This window comes from Lemur catta, chromosome 5 (genome assembly GCF_020740605.2).
Source record: "Lemur catta isolate mLemCat1 chromosome 5, mLemCat1.pri, whole genome shotgun sequence".
Taxonomy (NCBI): domain Eukaryota; kingdom Metazoa; phylum Chordata; class Mammalia; order Primates; family Lemuridae; genus Lemur; species Lemur catta.
This window is the reverse complement of record NC_059132.1, coordinates 41330460-41351843: the sequence shown is the minus strand read 5'-3', so window position 1 is coordinate 41351843 and position 21384 is coordinate 41330460. Positions and strand designations below refer to the sequence as shown.

The 21384-nt window shown below is 38.3% G+C and overlaps 1 long non-coding RNA gene across 1 annotated transcript; it reads left to right on the top strand.

Moving 5' to 3' along the window:
* The first annotated feature begins 3716 nt into the window (after nt 1-3716).
* Nucleotides 3717-20641, top strand: LOC123638187. The gene is made up of 2 exons (XR_006735222.1): nt 3717-5248; nt 20153-20641. It is a non-coding gene; the product is annotated as an uncharacterized LOC123638187 (long non-coding RNA).
* The last annotated feature ends 743 nt before the right edge of the window (nt 20642-21384 follow it).

Sequence of the window (21384 nt, the reverse complement as noted above, 5' to 3'; positions counted from 1 at the left end):
GTCCCTATTCTGAAACCATCTAGAGATTTCTTCATCTAGCAAATTATGGAACATGACGAGGGGCCCCTAGATGATTTGAGGGGGGATTGTTTCTAAAAGAGACCAAGGCATGATTAGAAGCTTGGAATTTTCGTCCCCATTCCCCAACCTCTTAGGCAAGGGGAGGGATTGGAGATTGAGCTAATCGCCAATGGCCAGTGATCAATCAATCATGGCCACATAATGATATCTCCTTTAAAAACTCCTAAACAGCAGAGTTGAGAGAGTTTTTAGGTTGGTGAACACATCAAGAGACTGAGAGAGTGGTGTGCCTGGGGAGGGCACGGCAGTTTCATCCCCTCCCTCCATACCCTGCCCTATGCGTCTCTTCCATTTGGCTGTTCCTGAGGTGTATCCTTTATAATAAACCATCTAACAGTAGCAAGCAAAGTACTTTTCTGAGTTCTGTGAGTTGTTCTATCAAATTATTAAACATGAGGAGGAAACTGTAGGAACCGCCTGAATTTATAGCTGGCTAGTAGGGTTAACGGCCTGGTCTTGCACCTGGTGTCTGAAGCAGGGGCAATCTTGACAGACTGAGCCTTTAGCTGTGTGATCTGACACTAACTCTGGGTAGGCAGTGCCAGAAATGAATTGAATTGTAGTATATCCACCTGGTGTCAGAGAGCTGGAGAAGTAGTGTTAGAAAAGACATGTATTTGGTGTCAGAAGTGTTATGAGTAAAAACAGTTTTGTTATATACATGGAAAATACATGCTGGAATTCATGTGGCAATTCTATGTTTAACTTTCTGAGGAATTGCCAAACTGCTTTACACAGCAGCTTTACCATTTTACATTCCCACTAGCAATTCAGGAGGGTTCCAATTTCTCCACATTCTTGACAACACTTATTATTTTCTGTTTTACTGGTAATAGTGATCCTACTGGTTGTGAAGTGGTATTTCATTGTGGTTTTGGTTTACATTTTTCTAATGGCTAGTTGATATTGAGTATCTTTTCATATGCCTATTGGCTGTTTGTATATCTTCTTTGGAGAAATGTCTGCTTAAGTCCTTTGCCCATTTTTGAATTGGGTTGTTTGGTTTTTTGCAGTTGAGTTATAGGAATTTTGGTATTGTGTTGCACAAAAGAATTTTATAGATAAAAATTTTATCTATTTTTTTCTTTGATTGTGCTTTTGGTGCCATAGCTAAGAAATTATTACCTAATCGAAGGTCATAAAGATTTATTCCTGTGTTTTCTTCTAGGAGTTACAAAAGTCTTAAAGCACCTAAAGTTATAAAATATATAAATTTTAGCTATTACATTTAGGTCTTTGATCTATTTTCAGTTGTATGTTTATGATATAGGCGTCTACCTTCATTCTTTTACAGGTGAATATCCAGTTTTCCCAGGAACATTTATTTAAAGTAATGTTCTCTGCCCCATTGACTTGTCTTGATACTCATGTCACAATTTAATTGACCATAATTATGTGGGTTTATGGACTTTCAATCCTATTTTTTTGATTTGTATGTCTATCCTTATGCCTGTATCACACAGTCTTGATTACTGTAGCTTTGTAGTAACTTTGTTTTCTTTTTTTTAGAGATGGGGTCTTGCTCTATCACTTAGGCTGGAATGCAGTGGCATAATCATAGCTCACTGTAATGCTGAACTCCTGGGCTCAAACAATCCTCCTGCCTCAGCCTCCTCCCGGGTAGCTGAGACTATAGGCATATGCCACTGTGCCCAGATAATTTTTAAAGATTTTTTGTAGAGATGTGGGTCTCACTATGTTGCCCAGATTGGTCTGGAACTCCTGGCCTCAAGCAATCCTCCCACTTTGGCCTCCCACAGTGCTGGGATTACAGGTGTGAGCCACCACACCCTAATTTTTGAAACTGTGTGAGTTCTCCAACTTTCTTTTTCAAGATTATTTTGGCTATTTAGGGTCCCTTGGATTTCTGTATGAATTCTAGGATCATGTTGTCAATTTCTGCAAGGAAGCCAGCTGGGATTTTGATTAGGACTGCATTGAATTTGTAGATCAATTTGGGCAGTATTGTCATCTTAACAGTATTAGATCTTTCAATCCATTTTAAAGATTGTCTTTTTATTTACTTAAGTCATATTAAAATTTAGATCTTTTTTTAGGTCTTCGATGATGTTTCATAGTTTTCATTGTAAAAGTCTTATACTTTTCTATTTAAATTTATCTCTAAGTATTTTATTCTTTTTAATGCTACTGTAGATGGAGTTTTTTAATTTCATTTTTGGATTGTTCATTGCCTATGTATAGAAATAAAAATCAAATTGATTTTTAATATCGATCTTATATTCTACAAACTTAGTAAACTTGCTTTTTAGCACTAATAGTTTCTTACGAATTCCATAGGCTTTTTCTTGTACAAAATCATGTCATCTAACAGTTAAGGACTTTTCTGTGGATTTTTCCCCCTTGGAAAGCTTGAAGTGACAAAGAAAGATATACTGGATCCAGTTTTTCTTTTTTTAAGTATGCATTCCATCATTGAAAATAATCTAATGAAAAATTATCTCTCTGAATTTCACATCAGTAGCCAAATCTAAGTGGAATTTGAGACAATAAAGCTTAAAATTTTCTGGCATCCTCAATTATGCTCAATGTACTGTTGAACAAAACTTACTAATCAGCAAACCTCTTTAAAGGCCATGCCTTTACCCACTCCTTGCTTAGCTACCTGATGTGGGCTGCCCTGAGCAAGGTGGCTTTCTGCAGCTTTCTGAGAGACTGAAGTTACAGACAGCTGAACTTCTCCCTGCAGCTGGGCAGCAAGTCCCTTCGTGAAGGGGGATCTGGGTATGCTTCTTGTTTGCCACAGTCCATTCTTTGCGTCACTTGGAAACACTTCTCCATTTTTGTGCCTTTGTTCTTCATGTATGTTCTCAAGCCTCTTATCTAAAGTCACTGAGGTAGTTAGTTCTTTAAATCGTCATAAATAACTATAAACTCTCTTAACTATACATGAAGGAGATAAAATAGTAGTTAATTTTAATTTTATAATAATATTAAGAATGTATTAATTATACTTGCATATTCTAAAGAATTTTTGTTTGATGATGTTTGACAAATAATTTTTTTTTAAATAGCCAGCAGTGTCTGGCTTTTGTTCACTTGCACAAAAATTACTGAAATCCTTATACAAACTGTGGTCACAAATGATACAAAGATCCCAGCAATGTGCTTGACAATGCATTGAGCATCATTGAGCACACCAGGAAATTTTAAACTTTGTTATCTCAAATTCCATTTATAATAGATTTGGCTATTGATGTGAAATTCAGAGAGATAATTTTTTATTGTATTACTTTCAGTGATGGAATCTGTACTTTTAAAAAAGAAAGAAAGAAACTAGGCCCAGTATATCTTTCTTTGCCACTGCAAGCTTTCCAAAGGGGAAAAATCCATAGAAAAGTCATTAACTGTTACAAGTACAGTGTCTCTTCAGCTGTGATGTTTATTTCTTTGTATTCTAAAACGTGTTTATTGTATATATGTGAGTGAGTAAAATGAGTTGATGCAACCAGCTCTGTCATAAACAGGAAATAATAAAATAATAATAAAATCAGGTTCTTTTCCTTCGTGTCTGCCATGTATGCTAGGCAGGTAGGAAAGGAGAGAGAGAGAGACATACACACATGCACAGAGAGAGAGAGAGAGAGAGAGAGAGAGAGAGGGAGAGTGAGGAGGAAAGAGAAAAGAGAAGGAAATAAAAAAATAACTCTTCATTTTCTTTCCCTGAGGAACTTCTTTGTTTTTATTTGTGTGTACAGTGAATCTTTGTATTTCTTCCCCAGCAACCCCTGCCCAGCAACACTACCACCCTCTTTGGCTAGTAGAAATCTCTGAAAAAAAATTGAAACTTATCTCCAAATGCAGGGACTGTAAATAAAGTTACTATGTCCTCTGCTTTTTCAAAAATATAAGTGACCATTGGATATTAGAAAGCTGCTTTACTTTTACTGAAAAGAGACCTTTGTGTTCAGTATCAATTTCTTCATAGGAGATAAAAAGGTTTGGATTAATAATAGCAGTTACTATGTGCTATGCACTGTTCAAATTGCTTTATGTATATTTGCTCATTTAGTTCTAAAAATAATCCTATGACATAGGTATTATTACCCAGTTTAACAGCTGAGAAATCTGAGTCACAGAGAGTTAAGTGACTTGCCCAGAGTCACATGGCTACTAAATAGCAGAGCTCTGGATTTCATGCTCTGAACCATGTGCAAAATATCAAAGCTATCAACTGAGGTTAAAAGCAAAGCAACTGCTTAGGGGAAATGCGACTTTCTTAGGTATTGGGCCTGGGAAAAATTTCTTCTTCGGGTATTTATAAAATTGATGCCATATGACATTGTGAACACTATTTTTCATAACAACCTTCCAGTAAATAGCATGAAGCTTTTTTTTTTTTACATGATAAATCTTTGAGGAGCCAATATCTTGTGATTCTGGTGTATGCCTTTGAAGTTGTGTGGCATGATTTGAGGACAGATTATATATCCATCAGGTGAACAGATGGACGGCATGTCTTCTGAGCACTCCTCCCTGAATGTGTTTTGAGACTACACTTCTATGAAGCATAGTCTAGCAAAGAATTTGATTTTATCCTTTCTGTCAGGAATGTAGAGTAGAAGTGTCGTATGTTGTCAGTTAAAGGCAGATTCTTGAATTTTAACAAACGCAGCAGAAGGGTTAGTATCCTTCCAAGTATGCCTGAACAGAAGCCTGCCCGGCCGCAACACAGAAGATGTGATCTTCTAAGAGTCTTTCTTGGTGTGAAATTCCATGATTCTATGGATGTGAAATACAACTTCAGGTTTATAGAACTCCAATGTTCAGATCTTAGAGTCGTAATGAATTGCTGTAAGAGTACAGTGCTTCTATGACAGTGTTATTTATTTGTAACAAAAAAGGAAAAATAGGGAGAACAATTGTAGATTACTGCTTTCTTTGAACTGAGTCAGAGCTTCTTCACTGGTAAGTATTCCCCTTCCCATATTTCTTTACCAATCAAAATTTCTAAAATAGTATAATACTACATTCTAAGCATATTTGAACTTGTATTTATTTTTCATACAGGAAATTTGGAAAATAAAAATCAGCATTAAGAAAAAATAAAAATCTCCAACAATCCTACTAGAGGCTATAAATCTCAGTCCTGTCTGTTCCTGCCCACACACACATGACAACGTACTTAAAGGGTCGAATATGCACACTGGTAAGTAATCTACCTTATTCATATGATAATGTATCATGGATGACTCTTTTTTTTTTTCATTTTTTTTAGAAACGGGGTCTCACTCTGCTGCTCAGGCTTGAATATTGTCTACTCCATAGTAGATCATAGCTCACTGTAGCCTTGAACTCCTGGGCTCAGGCAATCCTCCTGCCACAGCCTCCTGAGTAGCTAGGACAAGAGGCGCACACCACCATGCCCAGCTAATTTTTTTTTTTTTTGTAGAGACAGGGTCAATGGATGACTCTTGATGTCATTAAATATTAATGGATGTAGTAGCTGCAGAGTACTGTATTATGTGGACATGCCCAAGACCGATGCTCTGCCTTCCCTGCTGCTGGAACAGCCATAGCGGTTGTTAAAATACTGAAAGACTTGCATGCTGGTTAGTAAATGGTGCTACCCTGAGCCCTCTGAATGCCTTCCCATTGAACCCCTCCCCAACCTTCCAGTAGCTAAAGGGTTAACACCTGGCCCTTTAGGGGCCTCCAGGATCCTGTTCTGGTACCAGAGTCAGCCCACTCTCTGATCAGTACCCACACCAGGAGTTAAAAATTTTGGATATCATCTTGAATGTATCATAATATAACATATTGTTGGTAATATTTCATCTTGTTTATTAGAAATTGTTTTTCTATTAAACATGTATTTTTAAAGGTCTTCTGATGGACTTCTTTGAAATTTTATATCTTGAGGAGGTCATAGGTTTTCATGGGAAATAGATCTCTGAAATTATCACTGCAATAATGTAATAATACTTATTGAAACAGTGATTTGACATATGAAAATCTAATTTATACACAAAGCATACCTGAACACAGACTTTTCCTTCTATATTGACCAGAGACCATGGCATTTAGGTAGAAGTCATTGTTTTATGTCACTTTAAATTCAGACATTCAATACATTTCTCTTTTGAATATGAAATTTTTTGTAGTAGTATATTAGACTTCACCATCCTCCCATAGTGTTCTTTCTTATATTTCTGTGTGTTCTTTCTTCACATATCCATTTCTAATATACCCATATGAGTTTTCAGGTCTTTCATATTTCTGTTTTCAATATTTCACATTATATGGTTAATTTTTTATAATCTGACCTTCTGCATTTGATCTCATACTGCTTACTACCTTTCAGATGTTTTAAATAAGCAGCTTTGTTGCATGGTTTAGTAAAAAAAAAAAAACCAAAAACAATCAAACAAAAAACTCTTGCAGTTTTTTTTACTCAAATCTTTAGAATGTATTCTTAGGGGGGTTTTTGTCTGTTTGTTTAAGGATTTATGAAATGGTTATGAACTTCTTATTGTAAATTTCCAAGTTGTGTCTCTTTGGTCCTAGGAGTAAAATTTTTCTTTCCTTCTTGGGTAGTGAGATCTGTTGCCCCCACAGTTTAAAATAACGATAGAGGTTGAGGTCAGCCCACTCCTGACCCTGCAATCATGTTCTTTTCCTTGACTAATTAATTTAGGTTAAAGGAAGGCGAGTGCCTGCCTGTTGACTTTACTATAAAAAAAGATATATTCTAAAATTTCCTCTTATTGCCATTTCCATTACTGACTCCACAGTCTAAGCCTCCAAAATCTCTCACCTGGTGGCTCTGCTTTTATTCCTTTTCCCCCAGAGCAGCAGAGTGATGTTTCAAAACATTAATCAGAGCAAAAATCCATCAGTGTTTACTCATCATACGTAAAATAAAATCTAAACTCCTTACTGTGGCCCATAAGACCATGATTGTCTCTCCCTAATTCTCTGTTATACCTCTTTTTCTTTTACTGAAATTCTCAGAGCTTATTATTCCTGTCCCAAAACCATTGTGCTTGCTGTTCGTCTGCCTAGAACTCTCTCCCTCCCGGTCTATGCAACCTTCACTCTTCCTGGCATTCCAGCCTCGCTCAAAGGTCACATCTTTGGGACCTTTCAGTGTCCAGTATCCTCCCACCCCAGACACACAAGTCATCCTCATCTCATTGCCCTGTTTTACTTCCTTCTCATTATTTAAGACTATATACAATTGTCCTTTTTACTTTATTTAATAATTGATCACCAAATTGGATATAAATTTTATAAAATTGGAGATTGGGTCTATTTTTATTGGTATCTGTTTGACAGTGCTTAGCATATGATAGGATGTGATAAATATTTGTTTAAATAATTTATTTCAATGTTGTTAGTCCATACTGTGGCCTCTTTGGCAAAAGAGACTTTTGCTGTCTTTATATGAATTTGTCCCAAGTTTTGGTTGTTTCTGATTAAGTTGGACCAAGAGGGATCCATGTCCCCCACAGGATTACCCCCATTTCAATCAGTAAATGAAGGATATCCAGCTTTAATTTAGGATTTAAATTCCACATCACAATTATCTAAAGAAAGTGACTGGATCTAGCTACTGAGTAATAGTCTTTCTAAAGAAAATTTTAGACGTGTATTTCATTTCTGTAGTTGCTAACAAGTGTTTTACGCCAGAATAAAAGCCATCCTGCCTGGGGTAAAAGCGGAAGGCTGTGTTTTTGTAGCACTTTTCTTTCTGTTTTGGAAAAGATTTCTTTTTAGCTACTCTGTGTCATGGTGATGGTGAGTTCTCTGCTGGGAGGCTAGAGCTCTTGGTTTCCTTGATGTTTCTAGGCTTTGGAAGATTTGTGTTTTTGGAAGGAACATTTCCATGGTTACACCCATTCCTTCTACCATCTTTGAAAAAACAGGGACAAGTAAAGTAATCTGATTCCTGAATTGCTGCTACACAGATGTCTTTTGTATCTGCCTACACATGAACTGTTGAGCAAGTTCCATTTCCATGCATTTATTCCCTTCAGTGCTTTTTTTAAATGAAGCATTTTTAGGATTAGGAATAAAAGACTTGGATTAGCAAAGGAAACAGGAATGGCCTATGTTATGTTAATGGTCTGATTACAACATAGGATGAATTTAGAGGTACTGTATATGAAGGCAGAGATTGTTTTGGAAGCAAAACGAAATTGCAGCTTTGGGCAACATTCACATATATGTGAAGAATTGGTACTGTACTCAGAAAGACTACTGTGCTTAAAAATAGCATTCAGTTTTTAAATATAAAGCTTTATGTTGGAATATTAAAATAAACATATGTGTTTTTACTGACATGGAACAGTAAAACTCTCTTTTCGTTGGAATAGCTTATATGCTTATTGCTTGCTGTTCCACGTAAGCTCAGGCTAAAGATGCATACAACCTAGCACTTTTCTTCTCTTAGCATGGCAAAACATTTGCACAGACATACTTGAATTTACACTCATGAGTTAATTTCAAGTAAGATGAGGAAGAGAAAGCTCTCTCCCTCTGAGGATTAACAAAGGTCTAAATTAAGAAAAAGTAGTGCAGTTTTTTTTGTAAAGTTAAAGTAGTGGTTAATTTATACTACATTTCTCAATGAGTATGGTATATGAAAAGTTCGATTTGCATATTAACTGTCGGTATGCAGAAGCTTGTCAAGTAATGACTTTTACAGCCGGGTGTCTGCCTCCATTTTGCTTGAGCTTTAGATGCTATCTTTTTCCTCTTGAGAGACCTACTTTGATGTCCTCCACATGTATTTCAATTATAAATTATTACTGATATATAATTATTAATTTATAGATGCTTATGGTGTAAACATAAAAACCCTAAAGGTGGAAAAAATTCTACAATCTTAACCTCTAGAGATAGATTATTTTTCTATGAATATATTAACATATATGTCATAATTACTTTTTTTTTTTTTGCCAAAAGGGAATCATACTATATATACGTACTTATTTTTGTATATATCTTGGATTTCCATGGTAGTATTGTGAACAGAAGTTCTCTGAGGCCAGGCGCGGTGGCTCACTCCTGTAATCCTAGCTCTTTGGGTGGCCGAGGCAGAAAGATCACTTGAGACCAGGAGCTCAAGACCAGCCTAAGCTAGAGCGAGACCTCGTCTCTACAAAAAATAGAAGAATTAGCCAGCCTTGGTGGTGCGCACCTGTAGTCCCAGCCACTGGAGAGGCTGAGGCAGGAAGATCCCTTGAGCCCAGGAGTTTGAGATTGCAGTGAGCTATGATGATGCCACTGCACTTTAGCTGAGGTACAGAGAGAGACCCCATATCAAAAAAAAAAAAAGTCTGCTGAAAAGAAATTTCCTTAAATATATACTTCATTATTTGTAATTTTTGTTTTTTCTGTAGCCATTCTTACAGTTATTATATATTTTCCTTCCTTGAATAAGTATTTCAATAGGATAAATTTCTAGGAGTGAAACTGTGAGGGTAAACATATGTGAACATTTAAATTTTAATAAGCACCAACAAATTATCTTAAAATGTGTACCAATTTATACTCTCAGTAAAATGCAAGAGAATGATTCTTTTACTACATTCTCACTAGCGCGGCCATTATCAAATTTTTCTTTTAAATCTTTGCCAGTCTAATAGGTACAATCACATATCCTGTTTTATTTTACATTTTGATTAGTGAAGTTATGTATTTTTTCATGTGATTATTAATCACTGTCATTTCTACTTATGCAAGATGGCTATTCACGTAATTTGTCAGTTTTTAAAACATGCATTGTTTTTTCTTATTAACTTATAATAAGTGTTTTTGTCAAATATTGCAGATCTTTTCCCTTGCATTTATTGAGTGCAAGGAAACTAGGCTAGGCTAGGCTCTGCTAAACACTTTACATACATTATCCCATTTAATCCTCACATCAGTCGGTGAAAAGTAGGTATTATTTTCATTTTTCACACAAAGAAAACTGGAGTTCAGAGAGGTTAAAGAATTTGCCCAAATTCACAATTAGTTTTAGAACTGGCATTCAAACAGGACTCAGTGACAAAAGGGACACCACAGACTATGAAAATATGCCACCTCCCAGATTGTCTTTTATCTCTTAACTTTGTGGAGGGTTTTTGTTTTGTGTTTGTATTTTGTGCTATAAAGAACTTTTAAATAGTTAAGTAGTCAAATTCCATATGGCTTTTGGGTCTTCTTCCATGCTTATAAAACCCTTCCCTACTCACACATTATAGAAGTACTCAGATTTTTCTTGTAATATCTGAAAGCAATTTATGTAAGATTCAGATTTATGTTTTTTCCTAAATGGCTAACCATTTGTCCCAACACCTTTACTGAATAATCTTTTCCCCATGATTGAGATCATATACTTACATGCCCTATGTATCTGGGCCTGTATCTAGATTCTCTTCTGTATCTAGAAGCACAGCTGACTTTTGTATAACAATCTTATGCCTATCCAACTTAACTTCTCTTGCTACTCCTAATATCATGTCTACAGATCCTGAGTTTCTGTTAAAATGATTAATCATTCTTCAGGATTGTCTTCATCCTTTTCAGTCCCTTCTCATCCTTTGATTCAGTTTATTTTTCTTAGGTGCTATTGGGTCCTTCAGTGCTATGTTGTTTATTTTTTGGTTTCTAAAGACAAACAAAACCAAAAACACCAAAAAACCCTAAGGCTGAAGTAGCTGAAAACTAAACTCAAAATGTGGTCTTTAGAGTTACTAAGTTACTCTATCAGTTAGTCAGCAGGTCATGTAAGCAAAAGTTAGGACACAGGATCAGGAAAAAGCAGAACTCTGAGAATTGGAACGGGGACACTAGAGAAGATTTGGAGAACAACGTGACTTGGTGGACACTCTGAACTCTTGACACCATGAGCCTCCCCTGATTGTCAAAGAAGCCCCTCCTTCCTTCTAATCTTCCTGAGCATGTTTTCCTCCTGACACCAAATGCATGGCATCTTTTCCAAGACCAACCATTTCTCCAGTTCTCTAGATATCAACTCTATGTCCAACAATTCAATTAAACTATGATACTATCTACTTGTAGTTAACATCTGATAAAAGCTCAGTCCCACAATAGTGCTCCCATTTGAAGTGCCACCTGCAAATGGGGTGCTCACGTTATGCACATTTCTGTTCAGCTGACTATAAATTTGGGGGTTCCCATGGACTCTAACCCTCATGTTTGATAATTTGCTAGAATGGCTCACAGAACTCAGGAAAGCACTAAGGCACTATACTTATTGCTATAGTTTGGATATGGTTTGTTTGATCCCTCCAAATCTCATATTAAAATTTGATTTCCAGTGTTGGAGGTGGGGCCCAATAGGAGGTGTTTGGGTCATGGGGACAGATCCCTCATGAATAGATTAATCCCCTCCCTGGGTAGGGGGATGAGTGAGTTTTTGCTCTATTAGTTTCCAAGAGAGCTGGTTGTTAAAAAGAGCCCTGCACTTCCCTTGCTCTGTCTTGCTTCCTCTCTTGCCATGTGATCTCTGCACGTACTGGCTCCCCTTGCCCTTCTGCTGTGAGTGCAAACAGTCTGAGGCCCTCACCAGAAGCAGATGCTGGCACCATGCTTCTTGTACAGCCTGCAGGACTATGAGCCAAATAAACCTCTTTTCTTTATAAATTACCCAGCCTCAGGTATTCCTTTATAGCAACACAAATGGACTAAGACACTTATTATCAGTTTATTATAAAGGATGCAGCTCAGGAATGGCCATATAGAAGAGATGCACAGGGCAAGGTGCAGGGGGAGGGGCACAGAGCCTTTAGCCCTCTCCAGGTGCACCAGCCTGCCAGCACCTTCATGTGTTCACCAGTCTGGAAGCTCTCCAAGCCCTATCCTTTAGGGGGTTTTGTGGAGGTGTCATTATGTAAGTATGATTGATCAAATCATTGGGCCAATGGTAATTAACTTAATCTCTAGCCCTTCTCCCCTCTCCAGGGGTTGGGGTTGGGGCTGGAAGTTCCAACCCCCTAATGATGTCTTGGTCTCTCTGTCAACCAGCCCCCATTCTGAAGCTACCCAGGGGTCCCCAGCCACCAGTCATCTCATCAGCACACAAAAAATAATCTTATCACTCAGGAAATTCCAAAGGTTTTAGGAGCTGTGTGCCTGGAACTGGGACAAAGATCAAATCTGTATTTTTTCGTATGCTTTACTAAAACTATGTTATTATTCCTTGTTATGGGTTTAATTGTGTCCCCCTCATTCATATGCTGAAGTCCTAACCCCAGTACATCAGCATGTGGCCCTATTTAGAGATAAGGTCTTAATGGAGATAATCAAGTTAAAATGAGGTCATTAGGGGTGGGCCCTATAATTTCTCCTTATACAAAGGAGAAATTTGGACAGAGATGTGCACAGATGTGACAAGATTTAGGAAGAAAATGGCCAAAGAGAAGGGCCTGGAACAGATCCCTCCCTCACAGCCCTCGCAAGGAACCTACCCTGCCCCAGTACCTTGAGCTTTGACTTATGGCCTCCAAAACTGTGAGACAAATTCCTGTTCTTTAAGCCAACTAGTCTGTTGCAGTTTGTTACGGCAGCCCTAGCAGACTAATATACTTTTTTATCTGAGGAAATTATTTTGCAAGAGCAAGTAATTCTTTCTCAATACTCTCCCAATCACTTCCATTATATAGAGACCAATAACTAGAGTCAGATCCTGGTATGCCCTAAGAATTACAAATTTAATACAGGAGAAGGCTTACAAGCCAAATGGCTTGTAACTCTGCTACTTTATGTGTTCTCTTTCCTGAAATAATTCTGTGAAAGCCACTGGCTTTTGTTTAGCATACTCTCTTCCACTGCCTTCTTTTTTTTTTTTTTTTGAGACAGTCTCGCTTTGTTGCCCGGGCTACAGTGAGTGCCGTGGTGTCAGCCTAGCCAGCAACCTCAAACTCCTGGGCTTCAACAATCCTACTGCCTCAGCCTCCCAGGTAACTGGGACTACAGGCATGTGCCACCATGCCCGGCTAATTTTTTCTATATATATTTTAGTTGGCCAGATAATTTCTTTCTGTTTTTTTTTTTTTTTTTTAAGTAGAGACGGGGTCTCACTCTTGCTCAGGCTGGTCTCGAACTCCTGACCTCGAGCGATCCACCCGCCTCGGCCTCGCAGAGTGCTAGGATTACAGGCGTGAGCCACTGCGCCCGGCCCCACTGCCTTCTTGATGTACTTAATTTGTAGATCCCTTATTGTTTCTTTTGTCCTCATTATTCATTTGAAAGCTTCTGGACTCAGCAGGCCATCTGTCAGATGAGGTATAGCACCCTGTGCATCTCTTTTATTTTGCTCAGTCCACTTGTGTGGCTTTAATATATATTTTCCCCACTAAGCCCTGTTTTGTGTGAGGATTCCCAGTGTCTAGCACAATGTCTCTTACATACTGGCTATTTAACAGATAGTTCTTAAGAAGGAAGGAGGAAAAGGAAAGAAATTCCATCCAGGACTGCTACCTGGGAATAATGTGGATTTTTCTTTATCCCTGTTTACTTAGGAACTATATTAATAGTTCCTTTAGAACTTGTGCCATAGAGATTACTATTGGCAGTTGATGATTTCTTCACCCTTCAAAACTACATGGAAGATAAAGGACTGTGGATAGCCTCATATGTTGTCTCCATATACTTTCTCACTGAATCTGGAGCATTTCTTCTTAAACATTGCACTTGCCCTCCCCCACTCCCCAGAACCAAGGCCAGTTATCCTGGGGAATGTTACCGATTAGAACTCTAGGTCAGGAAGGACCAAGATGATTTATTCTTGTGATCCTGTTTTCTGCTGTCTTCCCTGATACTCTTGGTGTCCACATGATTCCTGTGCTGGTGTTTTCCACTTGTTTGCAGGCCTTCAGTCTCTGCTGAAGGCTGGATAGTCCTACTTAGCCCTCCCACCTATGTTTCAAAGTCAGCTTCTACTCACTATTAGAATAGATGGGGACCAACTGGCAGTTCTTTTGCTTGACCCACATTCTCTTATAGCTTGTAGATATTAATAATTTTTAGCATCTTCAGGATGAGATGATATTTATTTCCTAGTTTCAATATATATAGTTTTCTTCTTCACTTTTGGTTCATTTCCATGCATATTGGGAAAAAGAGACAGACAAGTATGTACTTATTCAGTTACCTTTCAGGACAATATTAGCATTTTTCCTCTACTTCTGAATATCCTTTGGACTCTCCTCTATTGGAAAAAGGAAGGGATCATATAATTGATACAATCATTTTAGTGGAAAACTAAAAAGAATCTATAGACAAATTGTTAGAAGTAATACGAGTTTATCTGGACATTTCCCTCATCTAAAAAATAAAAAAAGTTAAAAAATAATAAGAGTTTATTTAACAAGGTGAATATTATAACAGCTACACTTTCACCCAGCTACCCTCTCTAGCTTGCAACCACTTCTCTCTTTCTCATTTTTTCCCGTGGATGAGTTCTTTATTGCAGTCTCCACCATTTCCTCATAATCATTTCTTTTGACCCCTGTATTCTAATACCCATCTATCCCCACCATATTGCAGAAGCTGATCTCTCAAAATAAATTCAGTGATTTTCTTGATAATTGCAGTAACATTTTTTCTCTTTATTTTCCTTGCACATGGAACCAGCCATATTTGGGTGCTGTTAACTAGCCCTTCTTTGAAACTCCATCTTTCCTTGACTTCCTTTCTTTTACTTTACTGACTCCATGCAGTACTGTTTTCTCTGTCTTTTTCTTTTTTATTTCAGCATATTATGGGGGTACAAATGTTCTAAACCAGTTCTTTTCCCCTCAAGGATCTTTGTGGCCTTTTGCCCCTTCTTTTCCTTTAGGAGATAACTATCTCAGAGTTAGCTGTTGTTTCTACGCTGAAGGCATGAAGATTTTTATCTACAAACTGCCTTTTAATCCAGCCTCCAATCCACTCTTTTCTTCAACTTGCATAATAAGTTTTTAATTATAACAAAAGCGGACGATAAAACCACACAGGCAGACCATTTATGTATTAACACTAAATAAGAGCATGAACAACTTAAAAACCACCACATTTCTTATGATTGTTGTTCATAGCATTTATTTACATCATTTATAATGTCATATGTTTATAAAAGATATTTAAGCATGGTGGGTAATTTAGTCTTTTCTTGAGTTTTCTTTTAAAATTGAGAATAGGGAAAGTAATTATGAGCTCATAAAGAATATTTCAGGATGATATGTTGACTATAAACTCAAAAGGTACACTGACACCAATCCTATAAACAGCAAATACAAATGTAATTTATTTAAGCCTATTGGTCCACATTTTTACAAAGCACCCTCATTTCTTTAAAGTTAAGTACTACAAATGGTTCTTGAAAATCTATTTTGGACATGATATATTCAGTCAAACTTGTTGGGGGCTGGGGAGTGATTTTATGTGATCATCCAATGCAGAGTCTGATTTAGAGTTAAAATCAAATGGTATTACCAAAAAGTTATAGTCATGGGCAACATAATCGATTCCTCAGATGATACAGCTTCCAAATCTCTCATCATTGTGGTTACCCTTCTTTTTGCTTTCACTTACATACTCCTTTCTTTTAAATAAGCAAAAAATAATAAAAATTTACCAAAATTCTGAAAGTCACAATTTGCATAGCACTGAATGATAGTAGCTATGGCATTTAATATTACAAAGTCACTTTCATCGCAAATATTTTCTTCATTCTCGGTCAAGGTGAGGTCAAACGGGAAGAAGAAGACTCCCAAATGCAGAGTCTGGCGTGTGAGGTACCCAGGTGAGCGCGCACTAGCTCGCCGCGTAGCTGCCTTCTGATGGGCAGCAGTGGGCTGGGGTCAGCACGACCCCGGAAGTCCTCACTGAGAGAGGGTCTCTAGAGTGCAAAGCTGGCTCCAGGATGATTGCTGAAGATTGGTTCTACATTGGCAATATTCTTTTCTCTTTGTCAAGTTCCTCCAAGATTGCAACTCTATTTTTATCTTAAAAACTTTGTCCTGAAGGGTTTGCTGCCATTTTCCTATTTTGTTTCAAGTATGTCCAGTGACAATTGGTCAGCACTTCATCCCGGGGATGCGAGGGCTCGCGGGACAACCTTGCCTTCTGATCGTGCCTCTCAACGGGGGTGCGACCACTACAACCTGCCTGCCCCTCACCCTCAACTTGTAATAGTCTACTGGATGTTATTGCGAGAAATGTAAAGACAGAGCACTTGGTGACAAATGTGAAGGAAGAGTTGGGGCTAATGTCTACATGTCTGGCTTGAATAATGGTACGGACAGCGGTGCTGTTATGTACACAAGGAACATAAGGGAGAAAAGGGTTCAAGAGGATCATTTTAATAGTTACAAGAAATAGGAACAATCCAAACCATGTGACACCAGTCCCAAACAACTGGTGACATTAGTCCAAATTACTTCAAGAGATTCTGAGCTAAGTAGAAAGACAAACTGATAGAGGCTCTTATAAAAGGAATAGCTATTGAGAGGTCAGGAAGATAAAAAGAAATCTGACTTAACACAGTTTTCAAACTATTGCAGCTATCAGGAAATATCCTATTTTCCTGCTCTGAGAGGTTGTTCCATCCTCAATGTCAGTGCACAGAAGCCTCATGATGGGGAGTGTTGTCGCAGAAGTCAGAGTGGGAAAGTCACAGTGAAGAGTCAAGAAAGAAAAAGCTTGAAGAAATACTTCTGGGGCGTGGCAGATAGGAAGTGTGGTGGCCTTACTGAGAGCAGTGGCAGTGGCAGGTGCCACTGCAGTGTCTTGGCTGCAGAAAAGGCAACCTGAAGAACACGTTCATGAACTGCAGGCTACTCCTTGAATGAACCTGGAGTGAAAGGCAGGATAAAGGAGGGTTTCCTCAGGACAGTCGAGTGTACTCACATGCTGCGGTGGACAGTGACCCTGGCAGGGGCACGAGCCAGGCATCCAGGACACTTTGGAAAGATTCGGAGGGGGCAGGGCTCCTGGCGCAGGAAGTGGGGATGGGTAAAGATGTGAAGGGAGTTTCTCTGGTTGGGGCTGGGGGTCGAGGGAGTTTGTTTCCTGTGGCTTCCAGTCCAGGGAGATGCGAGAAGGGTCAGTGGGAGTGGGAGTTACCACGGGGGCGAGAGAAGACACTGAAGGCGAGTGGGGGAATTTCTGGGCGTAGTGTGGGAAGCTGAGCTGAGGCTGGAAGCCATACGTTTGTGGTGATACCAGGGCTTCAGCGGAGTGTGAGGTTTTTTTTCCTAGCCTCACCTGACAACGTGGGTAAGGACGGTCTGGGTACAGGAATTTACAGGACGGCTGACAGGGGAAAACAAAGGAATTGGGATAATGTGTCTTCGTTAGAGTGACTCACAGTGAGGCCTGAAGCTTGGTCTCAGTGGGGACAAAGGGCAGATGGACTAGGAGGACAGTAGCGCTGGAAGGTTGTGATTGGAGACCAGGATATTGGAGTTTAAGAGTCACAGGTGAAGTTTAAACATAGGGATTGCACAATAGAAGCAAACACGGAGGTTGCAGAATAGGAAGAAACAAGTGATCTGTGAGCGGTGTTTTGTAACTTCTGGAGCAGCAACACGACGCTGGATGGAGACGCAAAGCGCGGAAGGAGCGGAAGGGAAAACGCTGGCGGCTGCCGCCTCTTGGGCTTCTGATGCCGGTTCTCGATTTTGGATCCGTGCTGTCACTACGCGAGAGTGCTGATTCCCAGCAGAGCAGCGGAGGTTGCTTCGATCATATCCCGTTCTTGCAAAGCGTAGACTCACCAGTGGCCAGTGTCAGTGGACCTAATATACAACGGCTTCTACACGGAAAGTCAAGTTACTCCCTTGGATGTTTCATTTTAAATATAGAAATTATCTTAAAGGCTTACAAAAGTGAAAATAAAATATATTTCAAACCTAGTCATTAATGGGTTTTATTCATTTTTAGGAAAGGGAAAATAGATGAAAGGAAAGTACTCTAGTAAGAGATCAGGGACAATACAGTGATGTAACAGCTATGGCACAGATGAAGTGGAATCTAAGAATGTAGCTAACCAAATTATATCTTTTTATTTGACTCACTGTACATACCTGAGCATAAGGCTCTTTCGTTGTTGTCATTTTTTTAATAAAAAGTATCACTGTTCCTTTAATAAGAATGACAGTCACTATAGATGCTACCTTCAAAGAAGAGAAATTTAAATTTTTCGTACATTTAACCCACCATAAAATAATTGTATGGAAAAGAAGGACAAAGAAAATCTATTCCTTCAAGCAAAAATGAATAGAAAAAAATGATACCCTGTGTTAGAAACTATTTGAAAAATGACTGCATTGTAAATATTGTCAACAAGTTTAATAGACTTTAGTTTTGATTTAAAGTATTTTGGGTGAGTGGGGGTGTTTAAGACAGAGTTGCCCAGGCTAGAGTGCAGTGGCATCATCACAGCTCACAGAAACCTCAGATCTGAGCTCAAACAATCCTCCTGCCTTAGCCTCCAAGTAGCTGGGCCTACAGGTTCGTGCCACTACACCCAGCTAATTTTTCTATTTTTTTGTAGAGACTGGGTCTTTCTATGTTGCTCAGGCTGATCTTGAACTCCGGTCTCATGCAATCCTCCCCGCAAAGTGCTAGGATTACAGGAGTGAGCCAAAGTGCTCCGCCCTTGATGTAAGGTTTTTAATGAAATTTAAAATTTTGACTTTGTGATGGAATGATTTCTTGTCTTTGCAAGGTAATTAAAGTTTGTTTATTATCACAATACTAGAAACTTGGTCATAAATATGAATCTATGTGTGTCTTGTGCTCTGTACGTGGGCAGAAACTACCCCATAAGCACAATGTTATTTAAAATCCTAAAGGAGAGAGGATATCAAGGTATGCTCTTTATCATTCTCTCTTAGAAAACCTGATATTGTGTTTTTGGACTAGTAAATAGGACAGATATTTAGCAGGAAAATTATGTGTAGGCATTTGGGCATCAAAAACATCTATCTTAGTGGTTCATTGGGCATGTTTATAACGTTTATGATGTTGACATTGTCAACATTTTAGTTTATTTAGTTACATTTGCTTTAATGAACATAAAACCTTTAATTAGGGTTCTTATGAAGTATAATAGCACCATTTTAGTTAAGCAGAACTAGTTTTGCTTCATCTGGATCAATCAATGAAGGAAAGCACAACTTTTTTAAAAGACACCAGTGAGCATTTTTGACTAATAGTATGCACCATCCAGCTTCATACTTGGAGATAGTCTCAAGGTTGGATACATTTGGTACATTAGGAAAAACTACAGGTATGTAACATGTCCTAATGTCCATGTCCATGTTTCCTGGATCCCACGTGTTTTTCCTTTCCTGTACAATGCCCAGTGATTTTTCTGGAGCACGTCCTCAACTAAATTCTTTGGAAAGGGTGTGAGCAAGTCAATCTTCTCAGTTCTTGTCTGAAAATATCTATTCTACTCTCAAGCTCCTCTGATAATTTGCTATATATGAAAGCTGGATTGAAAACAATTTCCCCTCAGAATTTGAAGGCTCGTTAGTATCTTTTAGCAGCCAGTGGGATACTGTGGTCTCATGCCAGTCACAAGCTTGTTGCCTTCTAGGTGAGTTGGTTTTTCTTCTCTAGAAGGTGGTCTGATTTTTCTTTTTTCTTGGATTCTGAAATTTCAGCATGATGTGCCTAACAACACTTGTTTTTCATTCCTTGGAATCACTCAATCAGGAGATTTAAGTATTTCAGCTCTGGGAAATTATTTTCTGTCATCTCTTTGATAATATCTTCCTTTCATTAATAGGAATCCTTAGTCAAATTTTGTACCTCCTAGATTGAGTACTTTATCTCTTTTCTTTATATTTTCCATCTTTTTATACTTTTGTTTTTCTTCCTGGGATATTTACTCAACTTTTCCTCCTGGTGTTCCTGCTTAGAATCATATTTTTTTAACTTCCAAAAGCTGCCTTTTGGCATCTGACTGTAGTTTTATTTGGCACCACATTGGTGATTTATTGCTATCTATGACCTTCACCGCTCTTTGATTAAATTAACGCTTTATTGTCTTCAGCATTACCCAGATTCCCTCTATGATCGTTTTTTTCCTGTTTATTTACCATAGTGTCTCTTTCTCCTGTTGAGACCATTCCTCGAATACCTGGTGATGTCCTGGATGTCTGTTCACATTTGAGGATAAGTTACTAAGTAGATGATTGGGAGCCACAACCAGCTACTCAAAACATATTCACATTTATCTAAAAATGAAGTCCTGGTTAATGTAAAACTACAACATGTGGTCTGCAGAACCTGAAGCTGCGGCAAAGAAACCTACCATCTTCCAGCAGAAATCTTCAGTACCATGATGGAGCATGGGCATAATCCCAGTTGCTGACCCTGACGTCACCGCTGCCTTGGCCAGCCCTGCTTCCACCCTCGCCCCTCGCCTGGCAGGGGGATCGGTGGGGATTTCACCATGGCGTGAGCAGTTGTCTCTGTGCCATTCTACAAGAGCATGAGCTCTTGTCTAAACAGTCATCCATCCTATTTCTTCCACTTCTGTGGAGGCCACATTGGACTGACATTAGTGAGAAATAAACCTTTATTGTGCTAAGCCACTGAGATTTGGGGGTTGTTTGTTTCCACCACATAGCCTAATTTGTTCTGACTACTAAACTTGTAGTTCCTCACTTTTAAATATGAGTGCATAAACAAGATTTACCAGATATTTGAGGAAAGTGTTCATATGAGAAATAGAGTCTTAAATAAACAAACAGAAACAGAAGAACTCATAGAGAATAGAGACAATGCAAAGAATAGAAGAAAATATCTGTTTTAAAATTATAACTAATATCTGCACAGATAAGAGAAGATATTGTACCTATACAACAAAGAGAAAGTGCTATAGAAAAGAAACAATGAGAGAACCAAGTAAAAGTTTTGGAATAAATAATGTAGCAGAAACTAAGGTATATAAATAGATAAACAAATGATTATAGCAGCTCTATTTGTAACAGTTCCAAACTGGAAACTACTCACATGTCCTTCAATGGGTGAAAGGTTAAGCACACTGTAATATACCTAAACTATGGGAATACTATTCAGCAATAGAAAGAGATGAACTATTAGTATACATAACAGCTTAGATGAAATTATGCTAAGTGAAAAAATCTAACCTTAAAAAAATGCATGCTGCATAATTCCATTTATGTAATATTTGTGAAATAACATAATTATAGAGATGGAGAACAGACTAATGGTTGCCACGGGTTAGTGATGGGGGAAGAAGGGGTAGATATGTCTATAAAGGGGTAACATGAAGGAGTCTTGTGACAGTACAGTTGAGCGTCTTGATTG